Source organism: Bufo bufo, chromosome 4 (assembly GCF_905171765.1).
Source record: "Bufo bufo chromosome 4, aBufBuf1.1, whole genome shotgun sequence".
In the NCBI taxonomy this organism is placed as follows: Eukaryota; Metazoa; Chordata; class Amphibia; order Anura; family Bufonidae; genus Bufo; species Bufo bufo.
Window position 1 is genome coordinate 386,602,553 of NC_053392.1, and position 16,726 is coordinate 386,619,278.

The following is a 16,726-nucleotide window of genomic DNA, read 5'->3' on the forward strand; positions in this document are numbered from 1 at the left end:
TAGGGGGATATCTGTGTGTGCAGGTGACTATTACTGTGCATAATTATTAGGCAACTTAACAAAAAACTAATATATACCCATTTCAATTATTTATTTTTACCAGTGAAACCAATATAACATCTCAACATTCACAAATATACATTTCTGACATTCAAAAACAAAACAAAAACAAATCAGTGACCAATATAGCCCCCTTATTTGCAAGGACACTCAAAAGCCTGCCATCCATGGATTCTGTCAGTGTTTTGATCTGTTCACCATCAACATTGCGTGCAGCAGCAACCACAGCCTCCCAGACACTGTTCAGAGAGGTGTACTGTTTTCCCTCCTTGTAAATCTCACATTTGATGATGGACCACAGGTTCTCAATGGGGTTCAGATCAGGTGAACAAGGAGGCCATGTCATTAGATTTTCTTCTTTTATACAGTTTCTTGCCAGCCACGCTGTGGAGTACTTGGACGCGTGTGATGGAGCATTGTCCTGCATGAAAATCATGTTTTTCTTGAAGGATGCAACAGGATCAAGGACTGGCCCACCTCCTGTTCAACATATGTGTGCAGGGCTAGTACAGCTTTTTTTAGAGAAGTAATGACAGCTTGGGACTCTCCACCTTGGGAGTACCAGCAACTGAAGTACCAGCAACTTAAGCAGGTGCACATTCAGCTTTTGCGCCATTGAATGAGTGCACGCTCTTTGCAATCACCTTAGTGATTGATTGCTGGCAAAACATGTGATGAGGTGTGAAGGAGGAGGTGCATAAGGAGCAATAGATGAAGGGAAGGAATGACAGCTTCCCTCTCCTGAGTTTGAGGAACCCTGACTGCTGGAGATGGGGTGTGAGCCGCTGGGCAGGGCCGTCTTTAACTCATGGCAAAAGGGGCATCTTCCCCAGGCCCAGTTGCTCCTGGGGGGCCCATGGCAACTGCCTCTTGAGCCCTGCTGGCCACCGGAGGACCTTTCATGGGTCCATACTTTATTAACTAAGTAGCAGGACATGTAGGGCATACATGGGGGATGTCCCTGCACTTACTATTCCCGAGGGGGCGCGTCATACCGTTGACTATCCTTCCTATATATACTCCTCCCATTAGGTAAACTAATAGAACACCTGAGATGAGCGGGGAACGCTAGATGACTGCGCGATGCTCACACTTGACCACAAAGGTCACGTGACCATTATCACGTGACGAGGTCACATAATCGGAGTATCGCTCACACGCCATGCCTTTTCATGCGGCGTCAACCTAGTAATGCGGCAAAGGAAGATGTAACAGCCTAAAAAAGGCTAGTCTACGCCATATTAGAGGTGGGTAACTTCGTCCAAAATAATGGTAGCCTGATATTCTCCAGCCGGTACATATTTGCTGGGGGCTCGATACAAAGTAGTGGTAGTACTTGTACAAAATGTATATATGTTATCATAACCCATAGAAAACATGCAAAAGTGCAAAGTGATTAGTGCCAAAAGTGAACACACAATAGATAATGAATAAAGGAGGAAAGAGAAAAAGAGAAATAAGTGAAAGGGTGTGAAATATAGTACAGACCCTAGTACATAGGATATCAGTGTCATATATCAATATATCGTGTCAATATAGTAATAAGAAAAAACACATATAGATATAATTGTCCTGATGCCAAAATACAATATCACCACATGAGTTAAAAATATATATTAGTCCCCTCTAGCAAACAATCATGTCATGCCAGCAATAAGTCACTGGAATTTGAATCGTGCCAGCATCAATTCACACAGAGTATCACATAATTGAACCCGGACTTCCTAAAAAGTATGGTATATATCTAAATAGGCCCCATCTTCCTATAGTATTAATGGGTATTAAAAACATCTTCAATGGTAACCCCCGTCATCACACGTATCTAGCAGGATCAGAACATAAAGTGAACTGCGGGAGAGATAAACAATACAATATAATGGTAAATACACGCAAAGACCACCAGACAACTAATAAAAACAATGAGACAATATACTGTAACAAATAAATAAAATATCAACAGTTAAAATAGGAACTTACCTAGTGGTCAATGATCCAGAACAGGGGAGCATGACGGAGCTTACAAAAAGGGAGCAAAGCTATTCCCATCATTCAGACCAAATGGTGTAATGGTGTTAGGCACATAAATCCAGCATGTTTCCTTCTGGCTCAGGAACTTCTTCCAATTACCACCCCTAGGGGATATTTAAACATGATCGGGCTACCATCACTTTGGAGGAAGTTGCACACCTGTAATATGGTGTAGACTGGGCTTTTTTAGGCGGTTACACCTTCCTTTGCCCCATCACTAGGCTGACGCTGCTCATAGATGCGTGGCATGTGAGCGATGCTCCGATCATGTGACCTTGTCACGTGATGATTGTCACGTGACCTTTGTGGTCACGTGTGAGCATTGCACAGTCATCTAGTGTTCCCCGCTCATCTCAGGTGTTCTATTAGTTTACCTAATGGGAGGGGTATATATAGGAAGGATAGTGAAAAGTATGACATGCCCCCTGAGAAAGCGCGTTGTGAAACGTACGTCAGGCTCTCTAGCCCCCCCAGTTTGGTCAGTATTATTTTCTACTATTTATCATTATCTGGTTGTTTTGCTGATTTCCCCTGCATGTATTGAAGTGGTGTTTTGATTACGGGTCTCTAACTATTGGGCAGGGGGCTGCTGGTGCAGCCTATTCCTTGTATTTATATACCCTGTTGTGGTTTGGCCTTTTCCTCTCACCACTACCTACATGTCATTGGTTTGTGGGTTGAACCACTTATGCGATTTAGGAGCGTGTGCACATGCTGAGCTTATGACCTTGTTCTGTCCTATTTGGATTTAACAATAAAGATTTATATCATACTTTGATATGTGTGCTTTTTTTTATTTGAAAGTGACCACTACATTAGTGTAACGGTTTTCCCAGGCCACTTTATGGTGACGCTCCATGTGAGGGCTGTGGTGCATTACACTCTGACCGCACTTCAACTTCTGCCCACATATGCTGCATACTGCCATGCTAACATCCTCCAACGACTTGATAAAAAATTCCTACACTGCTGAGTATGGCATTGTACCCCCACCAATACATGCTGACTGCCTGTTGACGCTGAGTTTGAAGCACATTAAGTCTGTGTATAACAGAACAGATTAAGTCTTAGTGGCACAGCAGATGAACTATATAAATGCGCCTACATATTAGACCGCCTGTTGACAATGAGTCTGACACACAGAAAGTCTATGTATAACAGAACAGATTAAGTATTAATGGTGCAGCAAGTGTTCTAGATAAATGCTCCTATATATTAGACCACCTGTTAATGCTGAGTCTGATGCACAGTAAGTCTATATATAGCAAGACACATTAAGTATAAATGGCACAGCAGGTGAACTAGATAAACATGCCTGTATATTAGACCGCCTGTTGGCAATGATGCACAGTAAGTCTATGTATAACAGAACAGATTAAATAGGTTCTCCAGGAATTAGGAAAATACAATTACTGAAAATATATAACTAGTACTTCATACTGAACACTTTCCCAAATAGCTTTTATTATTTATAATGCCTTGTTTTCTCTAGAGGAAAAACATCAGGAGAAATAAAATGGCGTCTCCTCTACTAGCACAGACAAAGCCTGTCCTCCATAACACAGCAGGGATGGTACACTTAGGTAAATGTTTGGTGCAGTTAGCTAAAGAGCTCTCTCAGCCCTCCTAAACAGTGTAGCTGTAATAAATTGCAATCTTACATACAGCTGGTAAGATATCAGCTGTATGTGGTAATGGAGCGCAGTGAAATTAGGGAGAGGAGGACAGACATGGCAGTCTGTTGTGGGGCTGTGGTAATGTAGCGGACTTCTGCTACTAATTAGCTACATCCCCCGCCCGTCCGTCCTCCTCTCTGTACTTTCACTTCTTTCAATTACCACACACAGATGATATCAGCTATATGTAAGATTGGAATTTATTACAGCCAGACTGGTTAGGACTGGTTAAGATTGGTTATTTATGCTGATGCTTGTCCTCTAGAGAAAACAAGACATTATAAATAATTTAAGCTATTTGGGAAAGTGTTTATAATGAAGTAATATATATGTATTTTCTTTAATTGTAATTCCTTAATTTCCGAAGAACCTCTTTAAGTATAAATGGCGCAGCAGGTAAACTAGATAATCGCGCTTATATATTACACCACCTGTTTACGCTGAGTCTGATGCACAATAATTCTATGTAGAACAGAACAGATTAAGTATAAATGGCGCAGCAGATGAACTAGATAAATACGCCTATATAATAGACCGCCTATTGACATTGAGTCTGACACACAGTAAGTCTATGTATAACAGAACAGATTAAGTATTAATGGCACAGCGAGTGTTCTAGATAAGGCTCCTATATATTAGACCACATGTTGATCCTCAGTCTGATGCACAGTAAGTCTATATATAACAAAACAGATTAAGTATAAATGGCACAGCAGGTGAGCTGTGATTAAGATCTGGGGAGTTTCCAGGCCATGGACCCAAAATGTCAACGTTTTGGTCCCCGAGCCACTTAGTTATCACTTTTGCCTTATGGCACGGTGCTCCATCGTGCTGGAAAATGCATTGTTCTTCACCAAACTGTTGTTGGATTGTTGGAAGAAGTTGCTGTTGGAGGGTGTTTTGGTACCATTCTTTATTCATGGCTGTGTTTTTGGGCAAAATTGTGAGTGAGCCCACTCCCTTGGATGAGAAGCAACCCCACACATGAATGGTCTCAGGATGCTTTACTGTTGGCATGACACAGGACTAATGGTATCGCTCACCTTTTCTTCTCCGGAAAAGCCTTTTTCCAGATGCCCCAAACAATCGGAAAGAGGCTTCATCGGAGAATATGACTTTGCCCCAGTCCTCAGCAGTCCATTCACCAAACCTTCTGCAGAAGATATTTTTTTTTGGAGAGAAGTGGCTTCTTTGCTGCCCTTCTTGACACCAGGCCATCTTCCAAAAGTCTTCGCCTCACTGCGCGTGCAGATGCGCTCACACCTGCCTGCTGCCATTCCTGAACAAGCTCTGCACTGGTGGCCCTACGATCCCCCAGCTGAATCCTCTTTAAGAGACGATCCTGGTGCTTGCTGGACTTTCTTGGACGCCCTGAAGCCTTCTTAACAAGAATTGAACCTCTTTCCTTGAAGTTCTTGATGATCCTAAAAATTGTTGATTGAGGTGCAATCTTAGTAGCCACAATATCCTTGCCTGTGAAGCCATTTTTATGCAACGCAATGATGGCTGCACGCGTTTATTTGCAGGTCACCATGGTTAACAATGGAAGAACAATGATTTCAAGCATCACCCTCCTTTTAACATGTCAAGTCTGCCATTTTAACCCAATCAGCCTGACATAATGATCTCCAGCCTTGTGCTCGTCAACATTCTCACCTGAGTTAAGATGATTACTGAAATGATCTCAGCGGGTCCTTTAATGACAGATATGCAAATTGCTATTATAAAAACTTAAGCAGCAACTTTTCCAATATTTATGTAATTCTTAAAACTTTTGGCCACGACTGTACTGCAGTTGAACAAGGTGCGCAAGGCCTTTACACTGAGCCTGCACTGTCCCTGCAGTCTCCCTATGGTCTCCTTGCAGTGTCTAAAAACTCCCCCTACGATCTCCCTACGCTGTCCCTGCACTGTCCATATTCAATATTTTGCAACTAAAAGCGTTAAAAAACACTCTCCCTAGCGCTTGCCACGTTTCTCCCTATGCTTAGTTCATAGTGAAATTGTAGCGACCATGCAGGATAAGGCTTTTATAGGGCTGTGACATCACAGGGGATGGTTGGCTGATTGACTGGCTGCACGGCATTATGGATAATCTCAAGTTACCAGGCTTATTACTTTTATTTTGTAACATATGTAGCCGCCATTTTAGGAAAAAACTATTTGTTACCACGAATAGCGAGGAAATTCGGATTCATGGCGAATCCGAACTTTTTCTGAAATTTGAATTTAAGTCAATTTGTTTTACTTCTATTCGCTCAACACTAGTACTCACAGGAACCACAGGACCCAAAACAGACTGTGATACCGTGATACATGCTGCAGATCATGTGTTATTCATTGAAAAATCAACATACAAAAGTACAAAGCAAAGTAGACAAAACATATTGTTAAAAAACACTACTGCATAAGTTACTCAACATCCGAACAGTCATATGAGAAATGTTTTGTTTTTCAGTATCTTTCAATTTGCCTCTGTCTATTTTCCCTAATCTGCAGTAACATTATTTCCCTTCAGTTACTTAAAAGAGTTGTCCCAAGCTGGGAAAAGAACAAAACTCACCTTTTTTCCCTGCACCAGTTGCAATATCCAGCACTGCCACTCTGTCATCTTCCCAGGCTGCAGTCAGTGATGCATTGTTTGGCTTCTGCAGCGGTGTCGTTCCTTGTACCACTGCAGCCAATCCCTGGCCTCATTAGTGTATGGTGCAGACTGCTGTTGCCAGTAATTGGCTGCAGTAGAATACGACTCAAATTTAGACAAACCCTTTAAGTAATTGACTATGGTTCCTTGGTTTTCTTGTTTCCACAAAGGGCTACCAATTACAGAGCAGTGTGACACTGCGCACTGCCCACTGTTGTCAGACTTGGTTTGCTAGAGGAAATGATTTTGAGAGCCCAAACTCTTGGTATGCAGAGCACATGGATGCATACTTTTAATAGCACACTATTATTTTATGTACCATTGTACACAAAGATCATATAATCAGTGAGGACTAAATGGATATTTGTAAAATAGCCAGAAAAGGACTAAATTCCATCAACTGGACCAGTTTTTTGTCACATTGTGCCTTGTCTCATCAGATGATCTACTGGTTCACTCATATCAAGCTTATATCAGCTATGGTTGCTTAAAATAATGTTTTTGCTTATGTGAGGCCTAATTCACATGTCAACGATTTGGTTAGTGTTTGATCAGTGTTTTCCTTTAGTGATTGTGAGCCAAAACCAAGAGTGGAGCCTACACAGAAATAAGGTATAATGGAAAGATTTGCTCCTGTTCTGTGTTTGAGCCACACCTGGTTTTGGCTCACAGTCACTGATGGAAATCACTGAAGTATAAACTAGGCCTGATCTGTGTCATTGTGCAACCTACAACATGTGCAGAGCATCAATACCATTATAAAGATTTAATACCATTATCAGATATTGAGTGATATGCTCCAAGAAAAAAAATCTATGTACAGCTGGAAAGATAATGAATGAACTTCATGTCATTATCTTAAAGGCTTAATCTAGAATTTATGTGGTCTGAGATGAAGGTTAGGAAATAATCTAGAATGTACTTGAGTATATCGCGCACACTATCTCTGGCAGTCCCACAGATGTGAAAGGCACAGTGGAAGTGCATTTTCACGCCACTCCATTCTCATGGAGACTTTGGGACTTCTGTTCTCCTGTTCACTGGAGGCTCTAGTGGTCAGACCCCCAGTAATCAGATACTATTCTGTGAATAGGGGATAAGCATTGTTAAACACTTTTTATTTTTTATTTATTTATTTTATTGAGAAATGTAGGACATACATATAAAGAACATGTTATAATAATAACAGGTTGGATGACAGGAGATAGACAGATATATTGCATTACAGTGTCTGGATACCAAAAGACAAAGAACATTACATTGAGTATTTATCCTTCGGTCATTTTACATACATTGTCCAAATAAGGATGATTTTGCCCTGTAACCTCAAGTGCAGATGGTGCCAAGTGTAAAGCTATTACAATAGGATGTTTAGGCAAAGTTCCTATATTTGGCCCAGGCGCTCCAAGTAGATCTAAAGGGGTTAAACCTGCGATTTTCCCAAGCCGAGATCTCCTCAAATCTATATATCTGATCCAATTTCTCAGTCCATTGGGATATGGAAGGGATATCGGATGATAGCCAGAATTTCGGGATAAGGAGGCGAGCTGCACATAGCATACAGTAGAAAAGGCGAGTAGGAGTCTTTTTAGAGGTGGAAGGATTGGATCCCAATAATGCCAGTTGGGGAGACAATGGAATCTCAGCTTTACATATTTTGTTGGCTATGCAAAAGATCTCTGTCCTCCACTTCTGTATAATTGGGCATAACCACCAGATATGATAGAAAGAGTCCCTTTGTTCCTTACATCTCCAACATGTGTCCGACCCGTTCAAACTGTACATACAAGTGATGTCAGGGGACCTATACCATCGAGTCAAGACCTTGTAACCGTTTTCCTGGGTTTGGACACATCTGGATGATCTGTGTGGTAGCAATAAGAGTTGTGAGATCTCGTCTTGAGAAAATACTACACCCAAATCTTTCTCCCAGTGACCTATAAAAGACGGTTTGGCCATAGTCAATGGTGTATTAAGTCTTTTATAGAGTCTGGATATCAGTTTGGTGTGTCTAGAGTGGTCCACAAGAAGGCTTTTGAACCACGTTAATGGGCGTAAGAGAGCTTCCATAGGTATATTTTTAGCAATGAAGGAGCAAATAAAGAAAAGCAAGTGTGGGAAGGGTTTACAGTCTGGAAAGATATGTAAAATCTCCTTGTTACCTAATACTGTGCCCTCCTCACTATATAGGGAGAGGACCTGGATTGTGGAGTTCTTAACTGAGTAGGGTAGGCAGTCTCTTAAATCAGAAGAGGCATGTGACATGATGTCTTTTATCTGAAGTAGAGGTGAAGGAAGAGGTACCGCATATTGCGAAGATTGTAGCCAATTCCATGACGACAGTGTCGCCTTTTCAATTGGGTTGAGAGGTTTATCCTGGGCAGGAAACTTTCCCTTCCCCATTAAGAGACCCGAGAGGCACGAGCCCAGATCACTCTGCTCCATGTGAACCCAAGGCTTCTTTATAGGACCCGTCAGCCAGTCCACTACCCTTGACAATAATACAGCTTTCCCATAAAGCTCAGGATCCGGTAAACCTATCCCTCCTTTAGCCTCTGGTCTACAGAGAACAGAGCGAGCAAGTCGAGCCCTCTTCCCATCCCAAACAAATGTGCTGATTTCACGTTAAATTTTGACATAGTATGTCTTTGGAATTGGAATAGGTAAAACCTGTTGTAGGTAGGTCAATCTGGGTAAAACGAGGGAGGTGACTATGTTTTTTCTGCCAAACCATGAAAGCGAAGGGTTCTTTAACACCAACAATTGGTCAGTTATTGACTTCAAGAGGGGGGTATAATTCAGGTGGAATAGTGTATTAGGATCTGGCCCAATCTTAACTCCAAGATAGGTAATGTAGGGGGTATCCCAGTTAAAGGGGGAACTAGCCTTCAATAAATTCCTAAGTGGGGAAGGGAGATCTATGCTAAGGATGTGGGACTTGCTCATATTAATCTTAAAGTTAGAATGAAGACTAAACTGTTCTAGTATTTTGTATATTAATGGGAGGGCTTTTACTGGGTTAGTATTCAGTATAAGAAGGTCGTCTGCGAATGCTGCCACTTTATGTTCATATTGACCAATTTTAATGCCCTCAATCCCTTCCTCTCTCCTGAGCGATTGCAATAGTGTTTCCATAACTAACACAAAAATTAGTGGGGATAGGGGGCATCCCTGTCTGGTGCCATTACGGATAACAAAGGACGGGGATAAAGTGTCATTGATGATAATGGCAGCTGATGCATGGGTATATAATGATAGTATGGCTTTAATATACGGGTCAGGAAACTTAAAAGCTCGGAGAACCTCACTCATATACTCCCAGCTGCCCCTATCGAAATGCTTTTTTAGCGTCCGTGCTAAAGAGGACCAGAGGGCACCTAAGCCTCTTGGCATAGTATATAGCGTTCAGAACATTGGCAGTATTATCTCTGCCCTCCCTACCATGGACAAAACCTACTTGATCTCCTTTGATTAGGGATGGGAGAAAGTTGGAGAGGCGCATTGCTAACATTTTGGCTAGTATTTTTAAATCCAAATTTAATAAGGATATAGGGCGATAATTAGAACACAAGGAACTATCTTTCCCTTCTTTTGGGATAAGCGTAATATTCGCCCTAGTCATGTCCGTAGAAAGTGGGACACCAGACAGGGAGCAATTGTACACTTTAAGTAAATATGGACCTAATATATTTCGAAAGGTACAATAATATAAAGCGGGATAGCCGTCTGGGCCTGGGCTTTTCCCATTTGGTAATTGTTTAATTGCTGTCATGACCTCATCTAGTGAAAAGGGGGCTTGGAGAATCAGGGAATGACTGTCAGATAGTGTTGGTAAAGACAATGAATTAAGGAAGGTCGTAACTGATTTTTCTGGGGTTGGAAGGGGGGGATTATTAGCTTTTTCCTCAGCATCACTTATATTATATAGAGAGTAGTAGAATTTTTGAAATTGTTTAGCTATTTCAGGGGTGGTAAATACATCTCCTTTATCTGGGGTTTTAATCTTATGTATATAGTTGAGGGTTCTCCTTTGTTTCCTGCGTTGCATCATAAATTTAGATGCCTTATCCCTGTGAGCGTAATATTTGAACTGCTCATGAAGGTAATACTTCGCTGAGGTCGTGTTAAGGATGTTTTTCAACTTTGCTCTCACCTCAGTAAGTTCGGCGAGATGTGACTGCGATAAGGATCTTTTATGCAAAGATTCTAAACGTTGAATCTGGGATAAAAGATCATCTACCTGTTTTTTCCTCTCTTTTTTAATTCTAGCCCCCATGCTGATAAATTGGCCCCTCATGTATGCCTTAAACACCTTTTATTTTTAAACGAGCTAGCAAGTTAATATAGGATTTTTATTTTAAATTACTTTCTAGACTGAAGGAGACTTTCCAGCTAAAATTTTAAAATGACCATAACTTTGTAAATCAGAAAGTTTGGTAACTACAATTGAGAGATACTGGCATATTTCTGTTTTGATGTGGTAGACATTTTTACAGAAGTGGAAATGCTGTCATTTTAAAACCGATCACTATCAGTTTGTGAGTATGTTTTATCAGTAACAAAGGTTGATTTACTGAAAAGCTAATTCAAAGGTGACAAGCAAAATAACTGTGTTCACTTTCACTTTGAACATCAACGACTTGAATAACACTGAGCTCGACAAGAGAAAATAGTGCATGCGCAGCACTGTTTTAAGTGTTGTTCAATGGAGGCTGTAAATGGACATGTCATCAGTAGCCATGTTCCAGATGGGAGGTCTGTGTAGTCAGGGAAGAAGGCTGTTGTAAACAATGGGGCAATGAAGACCAGTGCTGATCTAATTCCATTATATTAGTAAGGGTATTATTGTGCTGTTTCCAGCACATTTGGAATAATAATGGTGAAGTAGCTAGCTTTCTTTTTTTTAACTCTCAATGGATTCAACTGAATGTATGGCTTTCAGCCCCTGAATTTGAACAAGAAATTGGTTCTTACCAGACAGCTAACTGAGATGTTAAAGGGAGTCTGTCACCTATTTTTACCATGTTAATGAGTGTCGTCAAACATCATTCCAACCAAACATCAAAGTGCCCAGCAGAGTGTCATCAATTGTTCAAAGAGCCCAAGCCCGCCTCCTCTAAAAGCCACAGACTGCCTCCTCTAACAGCCCCAGACCGCCTCCTCACTTTGTTCCAGTACCATCCCCTGGGATTACAACTCCGTCCCCTCTGCTGCAACGTCAATACGTACTTCCACTCCTTTCTGCCCGGTACGTCAGGAGGGGGTCTTGGGCTCTTTAAACAACTGATGACTGCCTACTGATCACTTTGCGACTCATTCACATATCCATAAACGCTAATTTTCCCATGTGTTGTATATTTTTTGCACTGTTTGTTATTTGTTTGTACATTACAGTATCTAGTGGCTGACAACTTTGACCAATATTTAACTGCTTGCCATCTACTCATTGACAATATACTTCTGGGCAGTTGGCAAGCATCTCTGCATGGACGTTTTAAAACAGCAGCTAATCGTGCAGTTGCGGGAGTGAGGAGCATACTGTTAATGACAGCAAGGTTCCCCTGAGAGAAGGTAGGGATGATAATCGCTGCATACACAGCGTTCAATGAACCACTGGCGTAGCTATAGGTGTATTAGAGGAAGCGGCTGCTTTGGGGTCCGACCTCAGAAGGGACCCATCCAGGAGGAGGACTAAAAGATTTTATAGTCAGGACCCCATCAACAGTATTGTACAATTGCAGCACCCTACTCAGGATATGTGGGAACTGCAAAATAGCACTGTATTATCATTCTACATGTCATTTTGTACTACAACACCTGTTGTATCCCTGTTCATAGGCTGGTCTGGTGAAATTTATACATCCCACCACTAGATGGGGATAGCACTTAGACTATATATAAACCTTAGCCAGGCCTAGTGTGGAAGAATTATTCAAATTCAAACAGCGATGAGAATGCAGAGTGAAGACTTCACACCACAGATTAGTGAGTGGAGCCAACTTCGCTATGTGGTAGTATCAAGGTGTGATGCGCAGAAGAGCGTTTTCCTTCTGTGGCCGGACTATATACTTGTATCCCTGACCAGTAGGAGAGAGTTTGCCTCCCTGGAACAGACCCAAGCATCAGAAAGATTCATCGGTGATAATAGCCGTTATTTAGGGCCACAGACACCTTTGCGCATGGTGGAGGACTTATAGCTTCTGGCAGCCACACCATAATTCTTGGAAACAGATTAGCTACCTGTCCCAATATTCAGCTTGGAGGGAAAAGACAAGGTATAGGACTGAGCAAACCAACTGAAGTAAGGTACTCCATAACCACAGTAGTATAGGAAAGGTTATAGCCAGCTCACCTCGACGTCCTGCACAGCGGTGCACGGAGCGGACCCAAGCCAGTCCCGTTTGCGAATAGAAGAAAATGGAAAAAATGCTCCAGCACCACGGTGGATAGTATGAAAAGTCCCGGTCTTTATTATCACCAAGAATCCAGGTGAATACAGCAATCAGACAATACTGGTGGTCCCCCGGTTCCCAAGATCTACGCGTTTCGAACAGTCGTGTTCTTAGTCATGATCCTAAGTGTCTATCATGTTTCAAGCTAAAATACTATTCACCCGCCACCATCCCCCCCTAGTAAGGGAGGAGTATGGTGGAACAGGGCGGGCAGCAAAATCAGCTGGGTCCATGGGAGACACCTGTGTAAGCCCAATTACATATTACATAGTTTAAATCCCAATAGTGCTCCATACAAACATTGTAAAATACATAGAGAAAGTATATATAAACAAACATCTTTTAATGTCCCCATATGACTAACATAAAATCCTCTGTAATTTATCTCCCCACATATATCAAGGACAACGCTCTTATTTCATATAAGATAGCAATACATGTAATAGCAAAAAATGATGAACAGGAGAAACTCCCACAAAGTCCAGAGAAGCGGAGCAGTTTTCATGATATTGTGTTCATTATTCTCCTGTTTGTATCAAATTTTCTTATAGCTCCATATATCCATTTGTTGATTTCATTATCCATCTGGTATGTCCGTATGGAATGACTATGTATTCCCATCACATTTGAAAATCGCATGGTACGAACTGGGACCAAGCTCCATACTGGAAATAACTCCCCCCCATCGGATAGAATGCATTCAATAAAATTATGTAACATAGCCACAAGATACATGTAAAGACAATATTGTCTTTACATGTATCTTGTGGCTATGTTACATAATCTTGTGGCTATGTTACATAATGAAATCAACAAATGGATATATGGAGCTATAAGAAAATTTGATACAAACAGGAGAATAATGAACACAATATCATGAAAACTGCTCCGCTTCTCTGGACTTTGTGGAAGTTTCTCCTGTTCATCATTTTTTGCTATTACATGTATTGCTATCTTATATGAAATAAGAGCGTTGTCCTTGATATATGTGGGGAGATAAATTACAGAGGATTTTATGTTAGTCATATGGGTACTCCATAACCACAGCCTGAATCAGGGCCTAAGAAAGCCTATAAACAGTGGATTCACAGGTTAACTCTACTACCAACAAAAGACTGCATTTTGTTTGATGTACCTACTGCAACTGAAACCAACATCAGTAAAAGTTGTGAGTTGTATCTTACCACTGTCTACCTCATTATTACTACTATTGGTTGTACCACCATAAATGGTACTGGCGTCACGACAAAAACCATCAAGGGACTCAGCCCCAACAAGCACCCTAAGCACCCCTAACATCAAGGGCACCTCAACCACCATCTTGGCTGATGCTTCCCTACCACAGAGCGTGCCCCGGAGGATTTTGTGCTGTCCACCTCAACACTGTGCTGCCAGCCCTGGGAGGCTTTCTGCTAACCGTGAGTAAACTGATGAACTGTGTGTTTCTAATTGGCCCCTCATCGGTCCACCGTGCACCTCACGTGTTGCCCCTGCGGTACTGGCTGGCTATACAATGACATTCCGTGAAAGCAACAAAGGGGAGAGCTTTCTTATATATATTTGGAACCACAATGACATTATATACAAAAACAATATATACAGTGAAATCACATACAGTATTTATATGTAGGAAATAGATGGAGAGAGAGCTATGTTGACTAGTCACAGAAGTGGGGGTTGCACAGGAATAGGGGGGTACAAAGAAGTTGCCGGGGGTGCCCAGTCAATTCTAGTTACACCAATGCAATGAACAATGGGTATACACATCAAGAAGCAGCATCACCTCTTCTTGGTTCAGTCCCAGCGGTCATGTAATCTCTGGGGGCTGGGTGACTGCGCAAGCCTGCTGGATCTTACAGGAGAAATAAACAATAAAAGTAAAGTTAAATGTCCCCAAAAGGTCAAATGAGTAAATGTAAAAAAGCAGTCACTCAGCCTCCATCTTAGCCCACATGCCTAAGCCACATAAAGCACTAAATCTCCCCCAGCATGCATGCGCTGCAGGGAGAAACAAAGCGAGGGCTTCATTGCTATAGATTTCTCATGTTACCAGAGGGCATAGCCTGGCAGTGTGTCTTGGGGGACACATCCCAAAATCGCGTCTGACACGGGGTGGTGCAGCCCCAGACCACAGCCCTGGAGCCTGGAAAGGTAAGTTGGTGACATTACCACCCTCTTATGAGGGGTCACCAGACCCTCAACCTGGGGAGCAGACTTTAATAGAAATTTTTCATGGAACCTCCTAATAAGGCAAGGAGCATGGACGTCTCGAGCCAGTATCCATGTCCTCTCCTTAGGACCATATCCTTTTCCAATGGATTAAGTATTGGAGAGAATCTGGAACCGTACGGGAGTCAAGGATTCTCTGTACCTCATACCCCATCTCATCCGAGATAAGCAATGGGTCAGGAGGTCTAGGTGGAGGAATTGCAGGCGGAACATATCTTTTGGGCAAGGACTTGTGAAAAACGTCATGGATTCTGAATGATGAAGGCAACTGCAGATGAAAAGATACTGGATTAATAACAGACAAGGTTTATATGGTCCAATAAATATAAGCGCCAGTTTACCAGATGGCGCTCTGAGACGTACATTTTTTGATGGAAAGCCAAACTAAGGCTACTTTCACACTCACGTTTTGTGCAGATCCATCATGGATGGATCCATTCAGATAATACAACCGTCTGCGTCCGTTCCGTTTGTATTATCTTTAACATAGCCAAGACGGATCCGTCTTGAACACCATTGAAAGTTAATGGAGGACGGATCCATTTTCTATTGTGCCAGATTGAGTCAGTGAAAACGGATCCATCCCCATTGACTTACATTGAGTGCCAGGACGGATCTGTTTGGCTCAATTTCATCAGACGGACACCAAAACGCTGCAACGTTTTGGTGTCCGTCTCCAAAGCGGAATGGAGACTAAACTGATGCAAACTGATGCATTCTGAGCGAATCCTTTTCCATTCAGAATGCATTAGGGCAAAAACTGATCCGTTTTGGACCGCTTCTGAGAGCCCTGAATGGATCTCACAAACGGAAAGCCAAAACGCGAGTGTGAAAGACTAAATCATCCAACACAAAGTTTGGGCCTACAGACCGCTTCCTATTAGCATGTTCACATTGGATGCTTTGGGCTTTTTCCAGGCTCTTGCGAGCCTGTGCCCAAACTGTGCACATATCTTTAATGATAGCATCCACAGCAGGATTTACAGAGCTGGACCCCGATACAGAAAAAAATTGGGGATTAAAACCATAGTTGCAATAAAAAGGTGACTTACCACTATAAGAGCTGATATGATCAGCAGGAGAGTTTGTTCCCAAGTTTTTTGCTAAAATATGCGCAGGGCTTTTGGTTAGTCAAGAAGGACGGCCCCTGAGATAACACGGTACCAACACATTTTACTTAGAGGCGTCCACCTCAACGATGAAAGGTTGAGTAACATCAGGCTGTATTAGTACAGGTGCCTTAGTGAAATTACCTTTTAAGGTCTAAAAGGCGGACAGAGCCTCAGGAGACCAATGGCCCCTTTCATGGTTAAATCAGTTAATTGTTTGGCAATGACTGAAAACATTTTTAAAAAATATTATAATAATATTATACTATAATACAATAATAATATTATACTATAATAATTGGTGAAGCCAAAAAACCTTTGAAGGGCCTTGAGAGAGGTAGGCCTGGCCCATCAACATCGACAACCTTAGCAGACAACCTTACAGAAATTGTGAGGTGAAAGGATGTGACCCAGGAAAGAGGCCTCTCTTACCCGTAATTCACACTTGCTCAGTTTCGCAAACAGATTATAGCCCCTTAGTTTCTGAAGGACCTTCCTCACATGCAGAACATGGGATGACCAATCAGG